The sequence below is a fragment of the Cibotium barometz genome, chromosome 30, assembly GCF_041138505.1.
Source record: "Cibotium barometz isolate CiBa-2024 chromosome 30, ASM4113850v1, whole genome shotgun sequence".
In the NCBI taxonomy this organism is placed as follows: Eukaryota; Viridiplantae; Streptophyta; class Polypodiopsida; order Cyatheales; family Cibotiaceae; genus Cibotium; species Cibotium barometz.
Window position 1 is genome coordinate 7,578,390 of NC_141075.1, and position 19,397 is coordinate 7,597,786.

General features: G+C 40.0%; 1 long non-coding RNA gene across 1 annotated transcript; it reads left to right on the forward strand.

The window, feature by feature from the left end:
* The first annotated feature begins 6,776 nt into the window (after positions 1-6,776).
* LOC147621113 (uncharacterized) lies at positions 6,777-18,194 on the forward strand. Its single transcript, XR_015269764.1, has 2 exons — positions 6,777-6,956; positions 18,097-18,194. It is a non-coding gene; the product is annotated as an uncharacterized LOC147621113 (long non-coding RNA).
* Positions 18,195-19,397: the final 1,203 nt, after the last annotated feature.

The window sequence follows — 19,397 nt, forward strand, 5'->3', positions numbered from 1 at the left end:
ATATGCACAAGCGCATTATTTGTGTTCTTTCAAAATCATGCTTTGCTAACATACACCAATTTGTCTATCGAACTGCTCTTAATTTAGGAAACACAGGTCTGATGGAATGTAGTTGGAATTGTTATTTATGTTTCCTTCGTGTTATTTAGTGTGCTCGGTAGTGTACACAATCCCTCTTGCCATTCATAAGATGCTATGGCCCATGACCTATAGTTTCTCCCATATGTTCGAAACATACATTCCCTTTGTGGCTTGTAGCTTTCTATGCAACATGGTTTAAGTGCGTAATTTTGAGATGGGTCTAGGACAACTTAAAAAGGAAAAATATAGAAGGTAATCATGCCAGTTTAAGAGCACATTAATTTTGACTCAAAATTCCTCTCCAAAATCTAGTGAATCTATGGTTGTTTCACGCGTTCATATATAGCCAAAGTCCAGAAAAATATTTTGATGGTTGGTAAGTAGTTGGTGTAATTTTCTAAGTGGTTAAACATGCAGTGTATGGGTTGAAGGTGAGAGAGTGAGCTAGAAAGCTTACATTTGGAAACTAGTGTTCATATATAGCCAAAGTCCAAAAAAATATTTTGATGGTTGGTAAGTAGTTGGTGTAATTTTCTAAGTGGTTAAACATGCAGTGTATGGGTTGAAGGTGAGAAAGTGAGCTAGAAAGCTTACATTTGGAAACTAGTGTTCATTATCAACAAATTAGATTTTGACAGTGTGAACATGCTCAAATTTTTCTTGAAATAAATGTTCTATTGGGAAGCTAAGCTTTTTTAAAACCTGCTTCCTACTTGGCCTCTGTACACTTGCTCATTTTCTAGTGTGTGGAAGGACCACACACTGGCTAGATGCAAAAGATCAATCTGTGAAATATAGATAAGAGTCGTGAAGAATATCTGAAATATAAATGGAGTCACGAGGCATTATAATATTTGATAGTCACTTCTAATTTAATGACAAATTGTCGTACATAGAAGCTAGGAGATGAAATTTGATTGGTAACATGGACGCGTTCAGCTTGCTTTTAAAGTTTGCCAAAGTAAAGCAGGGGTTTTTCTTGTTAGTACAAAGCATGGCTAAGAAACATAGATGAATATGAATCACGCTTTGAATGCCCAGTTTTGCACTTTTCGTGTATCAATCTACAGTCCCCATCATGTGTATCTCATACCCCCATGTTCCATTCTAGCCATACTGGGCACGCTTGTAGTGGCACGCTTTGCCACTACTGGGGAATATGATGCATCAAAGGCACTTGCTTTTATTGCCCAGTTTGATATTGCTTTCAGTGATGAGGATTTCACTCAGAAATCCATGATCCGGCATGTAAGCATGTTTATGAAAGGCAATGCTACCCATTGGTGGCTCACGGAGAAGCTCTCACCGAATCATATTAAATCATGGGAAGAGTTCAAGGAGAGATTCTATGCTCAATTCTTGCCTCCCAATGCATTGAATGAGATAACAATGAAGTGGGATTGGGTGAAGCAAAATGAGGGGGAATCGATAAATGCATATGTACAAAAGTTTTGGAAAGTGCTTTTGGAGGTGTCTCCATTTATGCATGTCACTGAGGTAGAAAGGAAGAGAAGGTTTCAATCAGGAGTGCAACCCATGTACAAAGCGGGACTGCAAATGTATCCTGGTCATACCTTACACCGACTAATCGCAATCGCCACCGCCACACCGAGCAATTGGAACTCAAATTGAGTCGATCCAATAAGGCTAAACCCTCATTTCAAGGCAAAGAGAGGGCTGTCCAAAACCTGCAAAATGATAGGCAGCCGCCTAAATAGGACCAAAACCAAGATAAAATGGTTCAAAAGCTGAAAATAACACTACCAAGAAGCGTCCCTTCAAACTGAGAGACTATGGTCTCACTCCGGAGCATAAAAAGCAATATATGAGTGAGGGGAAATGCTTTACTTGTGGTAGCACCGAGCATATTGCAAAGGCATGCCCAAACAAGAAGAAGCGTGATAATGCAAATGCATCAAAGCCTAATGTGCATATGGTTCCGGATGTGCAGGGCAACACTTCACATGATAGCAAAGACAGGATTGTATGAAAAGCTTGGGGACAACTCAAGGATCAGTCTGCTTTGTTCATGTTTGATGATTGTGCATCTGAAAATTTCATATCCACACTTGAGAAGGGTTTGGTTTAGCCAAGCTCTTCCCTATATTGTTCACTCGTCCTCTTGGTTCAAAAGAAGGATGGATCCTTTCGTATGTGTGTGAATTACAGAGCTTTGAATAAGCTTACCATCAAGAATTGATTTCCGATTCCACGCATAGATGACATCCTTGACAAGTTCGATGGATCGGCATGCTTTAGCCGAATTGATCTCAAGAGTGGATGCAACTGGATGTTTAAGAGAATGATTCGGTATTGCTGAAATTTGAGAAAGCAAGACTTGCAAAGAGGCCTGGCAAAGAGGGTGCATATCCTAAGCTTGCAAACCAGGTACTATGGGCCTTTTTGAGTGATCAAGAAGATCAATGAAGTGGCTTTCAGATTGGCATTACCTAGTCATTGGCACATACACAATGCTTTTCATGTGAGTCTCCTTCGCAAGTATGTAGGGCCGGAGCCCAGTAAAACGGTCATTGAGGATCCACCTGAAGTGGATGAGCTTGAGGAGATCTTGCAGCCAGAATAGATTGTGTATCACAAGGAACGCAAGCTTGCCCCGCAGGCAAAGTTGTGAGGGGTTACCTTGTGAAGTTTAAGAACTATCTTCCCATTGATGCTAAATGGGTAGATGAAGAGTTCTTCAGAGGTTGCCCGCATGTGCTTCAGACATATTTGGATGCTTTTCAGTTGCGGACAACTATTTAGAAGCCGGGGGGGATGTCACCATTTGGCCACCCAATTGGTCCACCCGTGCTTTCTTATCATGTATGTACATTGGAATGGTGTCCATGGCAGTTGTTTATGTCAGGGATTGATGCCACTCATGTGATACTGTGGACTTGGCTTTCCGTTGGGACTTGTGCCTCCGTGTACATGCTCGGAAATCCTTGGTGGATTGGTGTTCCATTGGGTCTGGTACCTCGTGTACTTGCTTGGAGCACGTCTATTTTGGTATAGTCTCATGAACGGTGATTGTCCATACCAATGCTGCATTGCATAGCATCTTTATGTGCTTGCTTGCAATTGAAATTGCATGTTGTTTTCATGCTTGCTTGACCAATATGTAGTTCTGGGTAAGGGGATGCCTCGCCTGTGAACCGTGCGTGTGAAACTGTCTGCTAACATGGTTATGTGGCATGTGACAGGTGGTAAGTATTGGTCATAAACCTAGCCTTAGGAGTTAGCACTAATTTATAAGTGAGTGTGTACACACTTCATTAAGTTTTGGGCGACCAAAACTCACTTATAAATTATGACCAGCCCGGTGTTCACACACACTGATGTCCCGAGGTGGACATAACCGAATGTCTACCGCCCAGACCTTATCCCCTTTGTACAAAGGGAGTAACCAGCCATGTGTCCACTCTAGCTTGCTCCACAAAGCACGTGCCTGCCACCTACACTGAACAACTCACCACCTCTCTCCTCCTCCTCTCTCTAGAGATTGGCGCCTCCTTCATGAGGGCTGTTGGGCTGCATTTTCTCCACATTCTCCTTCCCAACTCCATTTCCAAGCTTGCTAAGGTGATTTTCAAGCTTCCAAGAGTGTTTCCAATCACTCTCCTACACACTCCCAATCACTGAAATTCAGCAAAACAGCTCTCTTTATTGCTGTAATTTCTGGTCTTTTTACTGAAAATCCTAATTTCAGCCCTCCTTTCTCAAGTTGAACCATAGGGGAAGCTTTCCCAAGGTTCCCTTCATCCTCTTGAAGACTTTTGTCGGGCGAAGAAAGGCGACGAATCGAATATCTCAGCACTCCAAGGACTTCCATCGCGCGAAGACTTCCGCTGTCATCGACTCTACTTGCTATTGGTAAGCTTTTACGCTTAAATATGGAAGCAAGTAGCAGGAGGGAGGAACCGGATTACAAGATCACATACCCTGTGTAGTGTTCTCTTGTCCTACGTGCTCTCTTGCTGATTGTTGCTACCATGTGTTGGTGGAACAATAGAGAGCAGATGGTAGGGAACATGGGCACTTGAGAGGGTAGTGTGGATTGCAAGTCTACAACGACAACCACTTGTTTGCAATACTGTATTCATATGCATTGGTATGGAAATTTGGTCAAAAATGCCCATGACACTATGTACTTGATTCTCCCAAGATCAATATACTTTATTTGAGGGAGGGGTTGGCCGTTCCGGCTCACTGTGTGTCTCTTGTCAATTCAGTAATTTACTGCTTGTATTTAGGCAAGTGTCCATCAAATCTTAGTGTATTTAAGTGTATTGATTAGCATTGTGTTCAACCAAGTTACACTTGGCGTTTGAGCCCATCTTGTCCTGCGGGGTGTTGCCTTTGCTCTCCCGGTACCCCGGTTAGTGCTGCATGGTTGGTTTCTCTTTGTGCCCATGGCCGTTGTCCGCCTGATCTTGTGCACGTGTGCTCTTGTTGTTGGCCAGCTTGGTTGGCTGCCTTGGTTGGCTTGTCAGGCCACTTGGGTTGGCTCAGATGATGACCATTGACATCTTTGAGGCTCTCACCCAGTCGGCTCCTCTCTGTTGGGTTTCCCCAGGCATGCATGACTCCTATCCACACCCAAATAACCAAGAGGGGACAATAAAGATAACACGTAGTCTATCTCTTTCCCCCCCTTTTATGGAAAAGCACATACTGTTCGGGCAGGGAAATCTCATAAAACTTCATTCATCTTGACCGAGAAAACTTATGCAACACAAAATTAAAAATAGGAAAGATCACACTTGGTTAACCACACAAAGTTGATGTTGGTGATATCAATCCTTTGTGCTAGAATGCTTGTGGCCCCCTTTTTTTCCCTGATTGGCCTTAGGCCCAAAATCCCCCGTAGATACCATTTTTCACTGATTGTAGGCGCTTGACTGTAGGCGATGCTGTCGAGAAAGCACCTTGTGGATTTTTGAACCTTGGTCCTAGACAAACACCTCTACCACTTGAGCTATCACCTCATTGGCGTTCTTCACGTCAATCAGCTCTAGTACCAAATGAGATGTCCCCAAGTCTTAAACCATGCTCTGACCAAAGAACCCGAACGGTCAACACCATAGCTTACCTGGGTCTATGATATGCTGTGGGTCTTAGAGGCCTCAAACAAGGCCATGGGTGTCTAAATACAGCTTATTGTTTGGAGATCATGAGGTGGCCATGGGCTACGTGCCCAAGTGTCTCTTTATATTTTGAAAAATGTATGTGATGAGTGGTTGGCCCTGCATTTTTTAGCCTCATACTCCCTGATTTGTAGAAGAGGACCAAACCTTTCTTTACACGAATAGTTGAGGTGACCTCAGATCTTGTAGTATGCAAGGCATGGAAGAATGGCTCGCTTCTTGGTCTCAATATCGTACAGGTTATGTATCCTGCAATCTTGTACACGTTAGGTATCCTGCAAACTCGTAGGTATCGATCTTGCATGGGCATCACCACTTGCATGACCTTATTTTAAGCCGATGTGATTACACCCATTGAAATTCTGAGTGGATGTGATATGAATCCTGGGTAACCTGGCATCTGGATAAACCCATCTCCTGGTACTACGAGAAAGTGGTCTCGATACAAGCTTATTCTCGAAGAGAGTCTGGATTTATTCTGCCCAATGGGGTCTCTAGTGAGTTTATTTAGTTAGTGTCTTGGTAGTGCATATGACTGACCTGTGTACGAGGAAGGTGGCATTTGTATCTATGGAGAGGCTATGCATAATCATCCATGTTCTTGTTTTGACATTGCACAGAGAAAGAAAGAAAGAAAGAAAGCTGTATTAACGTCTACTAGAGGCCGAACTCGACCTATGAGACAAATCAATGTACAACTATCAATGTCATCTGGGTGTCCAGAGAAAAAAGGACAAAATGATCATGAAATAAACTATGAAAGTACTGAGCTAGTGGGGGGGGTGTGATGGATGGAGCACTACTGCTAGAGGCTCAGTATATAACCTATATGCGTAGGGTATACAAGAATGCAATGCAGATCTGCCTATCTCCAACCAGTACCATAATGGGGGTATTATATGTGATACATAGACGATGGCGAGGCAAAAATCCCTCGGAGCATGATCTCCGGGTGTGAGTGTAAGTGAGATAGCCACTCTTGGATATGGTGCTGATGTCGAGCCCGTATCTTTGTGATCTCCCTCTGCTGATGTAGTCTGGGAGTCTGGTAGCCCGGTGCTCTTGATCTCCGTCTGGCTTGGAGGTCTGCAGCGCGTTGAAGTGTAACCCCCTCCTGTGTTAGAGTAGGCACTGGGATGATAGATCTCTGGAAGAAATCAGTGAGTTGGATCTGTCGCCCACCTCTCCTTGTGGTATGAGTCCATATCAGTGCCTCTCTGTGGCATTGTGTCTCTAGCAAGAACTAGCCAATGGTCTGCGGATTCCATGATCTGGTGGAGTGAGGGATGTCCACTGAAGATGGTGGTGTATCTCTCCCTAATGTCACTATATGCTCTGCATCTGCATACATGATGCTCCTCACTCTCAACCTCCTCTTGGAATAGTTTGTATATCCTCTCTGCTCTGGGGATCCGTGCTGCCCTACCTGCCTCAATCTCAAGCTGGTGTGATGACACTCTGAGCTGGCCAATCACCACTCAGGCAGCACTGTGAGGCATGTACACATCCATATATCCGGGTCACTGAATGAATCCATTTGTTGAGGAAAATGGGGAGTCGGCTAATGCTAGTGACCCATTTTCTTAGGGAAAGGCAGAACCATGGCCTTTTCCAACCATCATGGTTTTGGGGAGTGGAACAATTTTTTTTAAGTTCTTCTTGTTGATGTGGAACCATGGCCTTTTCCAACCATCATGGTTTTTGGGGAGTGGAACAATTTTTTTTTAAGTTCTTGTTGATGTCGCAAATTTGTATTAGCTCTTCATTTTTTAACATTCTATGTCTTGATGTATGAAGGTTTTATGTGCTGACGTGTGAGGGTTTTAACATTCTCACTGTTTATGTGTCAACTCATTTGCTTTCATTTTAGTAAAATTCCCACTGTTGATGTGTATTGCAATATCTTATTCTATGGTGTATTCTTTAAAAACAAAGCTTGTTGATTTGATGACCGGGATTTATTTTCCCAAGACCCAAGACCAACATGGGATGTAGTTGGAAATATGCACAAGCGTATTATTTGTGTTCTTTCAAAATCATGCTTTGCTAACATACACCAATTTGTCTATCGAACTGCTCTTAATTTAGGAAACACAGGTCTGATGGAATGTAGTTGGAATTGTTATTTATGTTTCCTTCGTGTTATTTAGTGTGCTCGGTAGTGTACACAATCCCTCTTGCCATTCATAAGATGCTATGGCCCATGACCTTTAGTTTCTCCCATATGTTCGAAACATGCATTCCCTTTGTGGCTTGTAGCTTTCTATGCAACATGGTTTAAGTGCGTAATTTTGAGATGGGTCTAGGACATCTTAAAAAGGAAAAATATAGAAGGTAATCATGCCAGTTTAAGAGCACATTAATTTTGACTCAAAATTCCTCTCCAAAATCTAGTGAGTCTATGGTTATTTCATGTGTTCATATATAGCCAAAGTCCAGAAAAATATTTTGATGGTTGTAAGTAGTTGGTGTAATTTTCTAAGTGGTTAAACATGCAGTGTATGGGTTGAAGGTGAGAGAGTGAGCTAGAAAGCTTACATTTGGAAACTAGTGTTCATATATAGCCAAAGTCCAGAAAAATATTTTGATGGTTGGTAGTTGGTGTAATTTTCTAAGTGGTTAAACATGCAGTGTATGGGTTGAAGGTGAGAGAGTGAGCTAGAAAGCTTACATTTGGAAACTAGTGTTCATTATCAACAAATTAGATTTTGACAATGTGAACATGCTCAAATTTTTCTTGAAATAAATGTTCTATTGGGAAGCTAAGCTTTTTTTAAACCTGCTTCCTACTTGGCCTCTGTACACTTGCTCATTTTCTAGTGTGTGGAAGGACCACACACTGGCTAGATGCAAAAGATCAATCTGTGAAATATAGATAAGAGTCGTGAAGAATATCTGAAATATAAATGGAGTCATGAGGCATTATAATATTTGATAGTCACTTCTAATTTAATGACAAATTGCTATACATAGAAGCTAGGAGATGAAATCATATTGGTTTGGTTGATTGGTAACATGGACGTGTTCAGCTTGCTTTTAAAGTTTGCCAAAGTAAAGCAGGGGTTTTTCTTGTTAGTACAAAGCATGGCTAAGAAACATAGATGAATATGAATCACGCTTTGAATGCCCAGTTTTGCACTTTTCGTGTATCAATCTACAGTCCCCATCATGTGTATCTCATACCCCCATGTTCCATTCTAGCCATACTGGGCACGCTTGTAGTGGCACGCTTTGCCACTACTGGGGTTGAAGCCCAACGTTAGCTCCCATAGAGGTTATGGGTTTAATTATATAGCCTAACGACATGTAATTCCATACTCTCTAAAATGTTTTTTTTATAAAAATGTTGGAGCCTTGCCTCCATCTTACTTGTAAACATCCCTTGTTCAATCTCCATGTCGAGTTATTCTAGACTCATGCACCATCTACGTTGTTATGTTCTCGATGTCTCTTAAGAGGATTCAAATGTACTCTAGTGGCTTCTTACTGTTTCTCTCCTTTATATATATATATATATATATATAAAAGGAAGTAATCGTGGCTTGCCTCTTGTCAAATTTTTTTTTGAAATGGAGGGAGTAGTGGATGTGAGACGGGTGGGGTGAAGGGCAAGAGATAGAGGGCTTTGTGGAAGTGAAGAAGTGTCTGACACATAAGCTAGCATAAAGAGGGGGATAAGCCAGAGTTGTGCAAGCGTTCTGCTTTGTATCGTTGGTTAAATCGGTTCCAAGCATTCTACGCCACGTAGAAACTTCTACAAGTCCGGGTCATTCTCTGGTATTGGCCTTGCATTGGATGACCCTCCATAAGACTGTTACCTCTACATAAAGATAACATACGTACACCTTAAGCTTAATGAAAAGAGACTAATGCATGTTTACGATATCAAAGCTTGTGTGAGTTCGGGATCGTCCTAGGCACATCTCACAACATATGAGTATAAGCATGCATAAAGCTCCATGGCCATCCTATTATATAAGATATGATGAGGGTATAAGCCTTATGCTTTAGGCTATGTATATGTATAAGCCTTATGCATAAGAACTTATGCATAGCCTAGATTATAAGGCCTATACTCTCATATCTTATGCATATACCTGTAGGCTCATAGGCTCATGATTCTTGTACATATGCATAGCCTAGATTATAAGGCTTATACTCTCATATCTTATGCATATACCTCTAGGCTCATAGGCTCATAATGCATGAGCCTATGAGCCTAGAGGTATATGCATAAGATATGAGAGTATAAGCCTTATAATCTAGGCTATGCATATGTACAAGACTTGTGCATGCACAAGCCTTATGCATGAGCCTATAAGGTACATGCGTAAGCCTATGAGGCATTATGCATGAGCCTATAAGGTACATGCGTAAGCCTATGAGGCATAGGAGCTTATACGTAAGAGATTATGCACAAGCCTTATGCATAAGCTTATGAGTCATATGCATATGCATAAGAGGTCCCTTTATGCATGCATAGAGCATACACATTCTCTTTATACATAGAGCTCTCAATAAAACTCTCATGCAAAGCTAAATATTGAGAGCTCTCAATAAAAGCTCTCATGCAAAGAGCTTAATATAGAGATCTTGTTCACATAACTAACCCTAAACGTCAACAGCCAAGGTGCATATAGGAAAAGCATAAATAGCAAACGAGGACATGTGTGTAAGAGCTAACCTCGAGTGGTTGAGAAGAGTTGGATTCAAAAAAGGCGAGATCTACAATACGAAACAAGAAAATGAGGTAAGCATGAGAGCAATGCTCTACTAAGGCTAATCCACAATGAGCACTTAGTAAATGCATAGATTAATATTAGCATCATGAAAGTAGTGCTAATATTATGCATCATGAACTTAGTGCTAATATTATACATGCTCTCTTTACGCATGCACAGAGTATGCATTGCATTATACATAAAACCATTATGCACAAAAGCCATGATCCTTATGCATATGCCTACAAGCCTTATGCATAAGCCCATGAGGTATATACATAAGCTCTTATGCATGAGGCGTATGTATATGTATAACTCTTATGCATAAGCTTATGAGGCATATGCATATGCATAAGAACTTATGGACTAAATCCTTTTGCATAAGTCTCTATGTATGTTCTTTTCGAGCATACATAGACCTATGCATGCATAAAGAGAGTATGTATGCTCTTTGTATACATACATAGACCATGCATACCTCTATGTATTCTCACTTTATTCATGCATACCTCTATTTATGCATACATAGAACCATGAATGCATGCATAGCACATGCATAGATGTATGCATTACTCAAAGTGAACATAATAGAGGTATGCAATCTCTATGTATGCATAAGGAGAGCATGCATGCTCTCTTTATGCATAGAGCTCTTAATAAAAGTATCTAGAAGTGATGCTAGATATTAACAAGTAAAAGGATTAAGATTTTAAAATGTACTTTGGATAGGATAGACAATAAAGGAATCAAGTTAGTAAACGAGTTGTGAATGGATGCGACTTTTACTATGGCTCAGAACCAGATCGAAACTAATACTTAGGAAGCAATGAGCATAGCATCATTGAAAAGCTAAGGTTTGATGCATAAAAAAAGGATCGATGGTCTAAACTTATTTCAACCACAAATTTCCTCTTAGTTTGCAATCATTGTTACAACCATAAGAAAAAATGTTGGTATGGTTGACAAAGTAATATTCCTTGAACTCCAAATAACATCGCTCTGCCATATCTATGTTCGAGGCCAAATGTGAGAAGTACCCCATTACCTACATGTACACATTTAGAATGATAGGTCATTTTTGTGGAATAAAGAGAATAGTTTTACAGAGACAAACTCTCTCTCTCTCTCTCTAGATTTCTAAGATGTGCACAATCCCATAAATGAAGGTACAATCCTTATTTTTAACTCTAGATTTTAAAATTGGGGAAGTTGTGTGAATTTTTAAGAATATTCTCTCTAGAGAAGATAGGAGAATCAATTATTGATTGACCTTAGATTATAATGATTTTAGTAAGAATATGAGATAAATGATTAAATATGTAAAATCTTTGACCCTTATAGAGGTATAGGATATCCTTTTAACTTTAATTAGTTACTTATTAATATCCTTAATTTGATCACCTTAAGAAGATTTAGAACAAAATAAAGGATATTCTCGTAAGTAGAATGAGAACCATATGCTAGAAGTCTAAGGTTAGATAAAGGATTGAGAAAGTTGAGATCAACTCCAAGAACCTCGTGATATTGTGAAGACCTTGCCATAATCATTCGGCTAGAGGATTTTCAATCAAAGTTATGACTAGAGATAGTCTGCCTAAATCATGTACATCTCTTATAATGTTTGACAATAGTTTTTTGAAAGCCTGTGTGAAGATACCACACAGGTTTATGCTATGCCATATGGATGTCATCGGAGTGATAAGTTGCATCACAAAGAACACGATTGATCAATACCTTGATCCATCTTACCTGGATGTGGGTGAGCTCTTGATATATGATTATTGTGAGAGATAGGAAGCGGCTCTTGATGTTGATATGCCTAGAGTGTCTGTGCTTCTGGGATCCATATGACTATCAAAAGTGGCTTCTTTGGATGTTTTCACGAGTGTTAAAGAGTCAGATGTGGCACAAGTTGGATTCCTATTAGCCATGTTAAAGTATAAAAACCCCTCCCTCCAAAAATGAGAGAAAAATATTTTTTTTTTAAAGTCTAGTTGTTGGCATATTTCCCTTTCTCATCATTTCATTAAGTTGTATGCATATCATGCAAGTATTGGTACACATTTTACTTTAAAATTAACTTGTATCCTTCAAAATTTGGGCAATGCTTGTGCTCCTCTCCTTAGTCGTGGGCTTTTCTGAGGTTTGGAAGAAGAATAATCAATGGTGAATTGATCTACAGCTTCAATAGTGTGTGACAAACGAGTGATAGGAGTAGGTAAAACTTTGCCATACACAATTGCAAAAGTTGCTTTTCCTGTGGATGAATGGGGTGTTGTTATATGTAAATTGCAAAATATGGGTATTCTTATCTCATTGTTTAGGTTGTGATGAAACATATGCACGAAGTAAATCCAATATTGTGCTATTTTTCACTTCAATTTGACCATTAGGTTTTCAGGATGAAATGTAGTGGAAAAATCCACTTTAGTGCCTAGATTATTAAACAATGTAGTCCAAAAATCAGTGCGAAACTTAGAATCTCTATAAAAAGCAATACTTGTGGTAAACCATGATGTGTGAAAATTTGTTTAACAAACAAATGTGTAGCTTGATGTGCAGCAAGAGTAAAAAGAAAGAAAATATGCCTGTTTGCTAAGTCTATCAACAACAATGGTCCAAATTATATCATTATGGTTTGTAGTCACGTGAAAACCAATGATAAAATCCATAGAAATCTCTTCTCAAGGAGCGTTAGGAATAGGAAGAGACATAAGCAAACCAAGTTTCTTACCCTCGTAACTTTTTACTTTTTGACAAACATCACATTCAGAGACAAATCTAGCTACATCATCTTTCATTTTAGGCCAATAAAAATCACTAGAGATAGTCTAGAATGTAGATGAAACACCTCGATGCCCCGCATAAGGTGGCTGATGGAATTCCTCAAGAATAAAATGTTTAAAGGATCGAGTAATGCATAATCTTTTCTGGAAGAAAAGATATCCATTATTGTAGGAATACTCAGCAAAAGGGTTCCAATGGTTTTCTCTCAATCTACACCAAATGTGACTAAAGTCAGGGTCTTGGTCAGTCTCACGCATAGAGTCAAAAGATGTATTCTTAATCACAGATATACTTTGAATGGAAGGTCTTCTACTCAAAGCATCAGCAACCACATTTTCTTTTAACAGGTTAGTATTGAATAATAGGCTGAAAACTTTGAATAAAAGCTGCCCATTTAATATGTCTATCCGAAATAAATGGTTGAGAAAGCAAGTGTTTGATACTTTGCTGATGATCAGTTTTTATAAGAAACTCTTAGCCCATTAAATAATGTTCCCAAATTTTTAATGCATGACTACAACAGACAAATCTTTGTCATAGGTGCTATACTTACTTTCAGCAGGATAAAATTTCCTAGTCTTGAAAGCAATAAGATGACTATCTTGCACTAATACAGCACCAATTTCCTTACCACTAGCATCGATTACAACCACAAAGAAAGGATGTGAGAAATCAGGTAATTGTAACACAGGTGCATGGGTAAGTGCATATTTTAATGCAAGAAAAAGATTTCTCTTGAAGTTCAGTCCATTCATAGGGTTTGGTTTTCTTGAGAAGTTTAGTGAGATAATGTGCCTTATATGGAAAATTATGGATAAATTTGCGATAATAGCTACACAATCCTAGAAAAGATTGTAACTCATGAAGATTCTTGGATTGTGGCCATGATGCAATAGTTTCGATTTTCTTGGGATCAACATGGATACCCTTAACAGAACTATATGTCCCAAATACTCAATCTCTCTAGAAGAAACTACTCTTTTTGGGATTAAGGTAAAGTTCATTTTCCTTGAGCAAATTAAATACAATTTCCAAGTGCTTTTCGTACTCTTCTTTGGATTTACTAAAAACTAAGATATCATCGAAAAAGACAATCACAAAGTTTTGATGGTCAAGAAAGATCCTATTCATCATACGACTAAAAGTCGCAAGAGCATTAGTAAGGCCGAATGGCATCACTAAAAACTCAAAGTGACCAGTCTGAGTTCTAAAAGTAGTTTTATAGATATCTTGCTTGGTCATTCGTACTTGATGATATCCAAATTTTAGGTCAATTTCACTAAAGATGTTAGATCCCCTTAATTTATCAAAGTAGATCATCAACTCTGGGAATTGGAAATCTATTCTTGATAGCATTCTTGTTGAGAGCCTTGTAGTCTACACACATATGATAAGTACCATTTTTCTTCTTTTTAAGAAGGATTAGTGCTCCATATGGTGAACTACTCGGTCTAATAAGTCCTCGACAAAGAAATTCCTCGATTTGAGTCTGAATTTCTCTTTGCTCAAGAGGGTTAACTTTATAAGGTGCTCTATAAGGCGCAGTACTTCCAAGAATAATGTCTATGTGGTGATCCTCAGGACGTGCACTAAGGAGTCCAAGAGGTAACTTATTGAGGAAACAATCACAGAATTTAGAAAGGAAAGAGTCATGGGATGTATCCCTGGGATGTGGTTCTTCAGCACTAAGTTGGTTAACCAAAACTAAGAAAGTTTTCTCCCTCTTGGCCTGAGTATGGCTTAACAGTTGGTTGATCTTTGCCTTTTGAAATTCCTTGTAGATAAACATTCTTACCATGATGCATAAAAGACATTGTGTGCTTTGCATAATCAATATGTGGTGTGTACTGACTAAATAGAAATCAAAAGGATCACCACGTGGGTCATGAGTCATGACTCAAAATCCAAGATCAAAATAAATAACATGTCCAAAGTTCAAACTAAATAACAAGTCCAAATAAAATGATGGTGGCAACTGCTAGCTACTATCTGCATCCTTATGCTCATCCTCATCTGCATCTTCTGCCTCTGCAGCCTCACTCTCAAGGTCACTGCCGGTAGCCGAGTCCTCAAATGCCTCATCCTCTAGAGGTGCAGGTGCACCACTAGTACTAGCCTCTCGAGAAGATCGTGTAGTGCGAGCCGGAGCCATGATCTCCTCATAGAGCATAGAATAGATGTCTCTCTCCTCTTGAGGAATGTCGGGAATCTCCTTGCACTTCATGATATCAATCTTATCTGGATTCACTTGGCGAGGCTCAATGGGATGACCCTTTTGTTCTAGCAATCAGAGATTGCAACGACAAAAGACAAGCCTCTCCAATTGTGATGTGGAGAGTCTATTTCTCTTTTTCGTGTGAAAAAGAGCCCATGTACTTCAGTTCCTCTCACAAGGCTCTGAACTAGCTCATCCTCATAGGGGATACCTAGCTGCATGGCCTTCCAAGCCATTAGGCTATCATAGATTTCTTGTGGCACATGCTTACATGGCCCGATGCCAAAACCCTTTGTTTGTGAACAAATGTGCCTTCAGCCTGGTGACACTGCCATGGTGCTTATCAGCACAAAAGTTGCATTTTCACTTTTCGAAGCTCGAGCCACCATATCTAGACTCAAAGGTGACATTGTTCTAAAGAGAATCACCTGTTCGAGGCATCCTACAAGGCGGAGAAAAATGCAGATTGTTGGCCCTGCAAGTGCGACACAGAACATAAACTAATCTCATTATATGATTCAGGTTTTTAACTATCATCTTGGCCAACAATAGAGCAAGGGGAAGAGAAGGTAGATAGCCTTAGAAGTTAGGCCTCAATAGAGCAAGGGTGGACCATGGAAGATATACCATAAATATTGATGGAAGAGAAAAAAGTGTGTTGCTTTGTGAGTTGTGTAGAGAAAACCAACATAAAGCAAAACATGACATTACCCCTTTGGAAGACACAAGGCCCAAGGACACCAAGGAGCAGGCGGGCTGACACGAGCGATGGCAGGCTGGCACACAAATCTGCGAAAATGTACAGGCGGCCGCCACTGGGAAACGCGAACGAAAGTGCGCCATATGAAACGATTCGATGCGTAGGTTTTTAAAATATGCATGATGAAAAAAAACGCATTTCATACAGGACGAAAGGTTTCGTACGTTTTGAACCTGTACGAAACGCGTTTCTATGCAACTGTGCTTACAGGGCACATGTCTCTATGCCTTATGCATCACCTTTTGGTCCTAAAATGATGCCAGTCATAGGGGCTGTCCCAATGGACAAACATGGGGGAAAACATAGTGAGATACAGGCACATGCATTAAAGTCTTGTGACTTCAAAGCCTGAGACAAATCTGTGAAGTTTGACACATATCATGGGGAATATGATGCATCAAAGGCACTTGCTTTTATTGCCCAGTTTGATATTGCTTTCAGTGATGAGGATTTCACTCAGAAATCCATGATCCGGCATGTAAGCATGTTTATGAAAGGCAATGCTGCCCATTGGTGGCTCACGGAGAAGCTCTCACCGAATCCTATTAGATCATGGGAAGAGTTCAAGGAGAGATCCTATGCTCAATTCTTGCCTCCCAATGCATTGAATGAGATAGCAATGAAGTGGGATTGGGTGAAGCAAAATGAGGGGGAATCGATAAATGCATATGTACAAAAGTTTTGGAAAGTGCTTTTGGAGGTGTCTCCATTTATGCATGTCACCGAGGTAGAAAGGAAGAGAAGGTTTCAATCAGGATTGCAACCCATGTACAAAGCTCACCAGATTTTGAAGGTGAAGCTAGTTAAGAAATCTTTGTACAGCTCATAAGGGAAGGTGTATAATTTTTATCCCTATCGTACATACCATAGCATTACCAATCAAATAGACAGAAGCCTGCAATTTCTTTGCTAATTGTTGTATCAGTTAGGTTTTTTCCATGACCTAAGTTTGGTATGTTTATTTTTTGATTATTTGAGCCAATTTTTAGTGGTCTTATTACACTTCTATTTGAATTTTGCTGTGTTTCTTCCATTTCTTTCTAGCTCTAGCCCTTAATGTGGCCAAGAAAAGAGGCCGTGATATTTCTAGCCGCAATTTGCATGTACCATGTTTGATCAGCTTTGCTGACTTGTAGTGGATTTCATGACAGATCAACTCCGCATTTTATTGCCAAACGTTTATCTTGCTAACTCAGAAGATGATTGTTTTTCTTTAAGATATAAGTCGTGTTGACATTTTTTTAACCATGATCAGGGCAAGTATACTGTTGATTATCTAGCAACAGTAACAGACACTCTTGAAACCAAAGGAAAGGTAACTGGTTATCTGCCTGCCTATAATTGTAGGCTCATCTACTGCTAACCGGGTCATTTGAAGAGGTACAGCTGTTTGTTGTCAGGGACTACCACAGTTGCAGAGTAGCTTGAAGTGGATCAGCCTTACTTTTCTAAGGATCAAGGAAGATGTTTGTCAAGGAGTGGTGGAGAGTGTGATTCAATCTTTGTCGGCAGTAGCGGAACAGCGGGATTACGTGAAAGAGTTCACAGTGGGTAAGTGTGTGACGGAACTATGCCATTGCTGCCAAATTGATTATATCAAAAAACACAGCTGTAATGAAGTTTGAACTCTGGGAAACACAATGCGTTGGATGCAGGTTCAAATCTTTATGCTCGAGATAACACCTTCTCACATGCGTTTGCTGTATATTTCACATCAGGTTGGTAGAATTCCGAGCATCGTAGCGCTACCCTAGTTTAGGAATCAAATACACATCCCATCCCATTGAGATGAATCCCAATGAGGTTCAGTCTTGGAAGGATGGATGATTTATAGTTGTTGCTTTGTGCAGCTGACGCTCTGGAGAAGCTGCTGAAGGATCCTTGTTATTCTGCTGTGAGTCATGTTGCCAGCTACTTTGTTATTTCTCTCATGGCCACTTCTTTGAGCTTAGAATGGCTACTCTCTGTGGTGCAGGTCTTAGAAGATGAAGTTCTTCCTGTCAGCTCTAGAATCCTATCCGTAAAGTTCTTGGCATACAAGCCAGTCCTGAGTGCACTGTGACAAGCGGCCATACTATACAAGAGCCACGTGGCTAGGTTATTTTACACGTTACCTTATTCCGAGTTTTGACTCCGCTGTATTATTTGTGTGTTTTGCAAAAATCATGCTCGGCTATCGTGCACGCTTGTACGGTTGTGAAGGGAACTGCTTTTAAATTATGAAAAGCACTCATCTGATGGTGTAGGGAAAGGTTATCGGGAGGCCTTTTCTTAGAGGAAAATGGGGAGTCGGCTAATGCCAGTGACCCATTTTCTTAGGGAAAGGCAGAACCATGGCCTTTTCCAACCATCATGGTTTTGGGGAGTGGAACAATTTTTTTTAAGTTCTTCTTGTTGATGTGGAACCATGGCCTTTTCCAACCATCATAGTTTTTGGGGAGTGGAACAAATTTTTTTTAAGTTCTTCTTGTTGATGTGGCAAATTTGTATTAGCTTTTCATTTTTTAACATTCTATGTCTTGATGTATGAAGGTTTTATGTGCTGACGTGTGAGGGTTTTAACATTTCATTTTAGTAAAATTCCCACTGTTGATGTGTATTGCAATATCTTATTCTATTGTGTATTCTTTAAAAACAAAGCTTGTTGATTTGATGATTGGGATTTATTTTCCCAAGACCCAAGACCAACATGGGATGTAGTTGGAAATATGCACAAGCGTATTATTTGTGTTCTTTCAAAATCATGCTTTGCTAACATACACCAATTTGTCTATAGAACTGCTCTTAATTTAGGAAACACAGGTCTGATGGAATGTAGTTGGAATTGTTATTTATGTTTCCTTCATGTTATTGAGTGTGCTCGGTAGTGTACACAATCCCTCTTGCCATTCATAAGATGCTATGGCCCATGACCTATAGTTTCTCCCATATGTTCGAAACATACATTCCCTTTGTGGCCTGAAGCTTTCTATGCAACATGGTTTAAGTGCGTAATTTTGAGATGGGTCTAGGACATCTTAAAAAGGAAAAATATAGAAGGTAATCATGCCAGTTTAAGAGCACATTAATTTTGACTCAAAATTCCTCTCCAAAATCTAGTGAATCTATGGTTATTTCACATGTTCATATATAGGCATTGCTACTGTCTCTCCTGCTTGTCTTAATCTTTTAATGGAAAGGTTAACACTTATATCTTCCATCTTCCCTTTGTTGATCCCTACCCCTCCTCAGCCTATTACCCAATTGGTCTGCTGGAACAACAGTAGCCCTCTCCTGCCTGTCCCGAACCTGTGCAGAGATAACTCTAAACTTATCCTCTTACTCAATGATAAGTGGAACCTTAAGTGGAGTACTAGCCAATGGAGCTACAGGTGAAAGGTAATGGTTTGTGCCCCCGGTGTAATGCTGACATTGAAGACATTCCTCATTTGTTTTTTCATTGCAGGTACAATGCTAAGTTTCTAAACCTTCTGTATACCTGTTTTAAGAGTATTCACCCCAACCCATTTTCTCCTAAAGAGGTTCTTTTGGGTGAATGTATGCACCTTGATCCCCCATTGTGGCATATGATCAGATGTCTGTTCCTCCATGAAATCTGGAAAGAAAGAAATGATTATGTCGTCTCTAATGGAGGGAGGAACCATATCTGAGCTCTAAAAGCTCACATTTCTAAAGTTGCTGTGCAG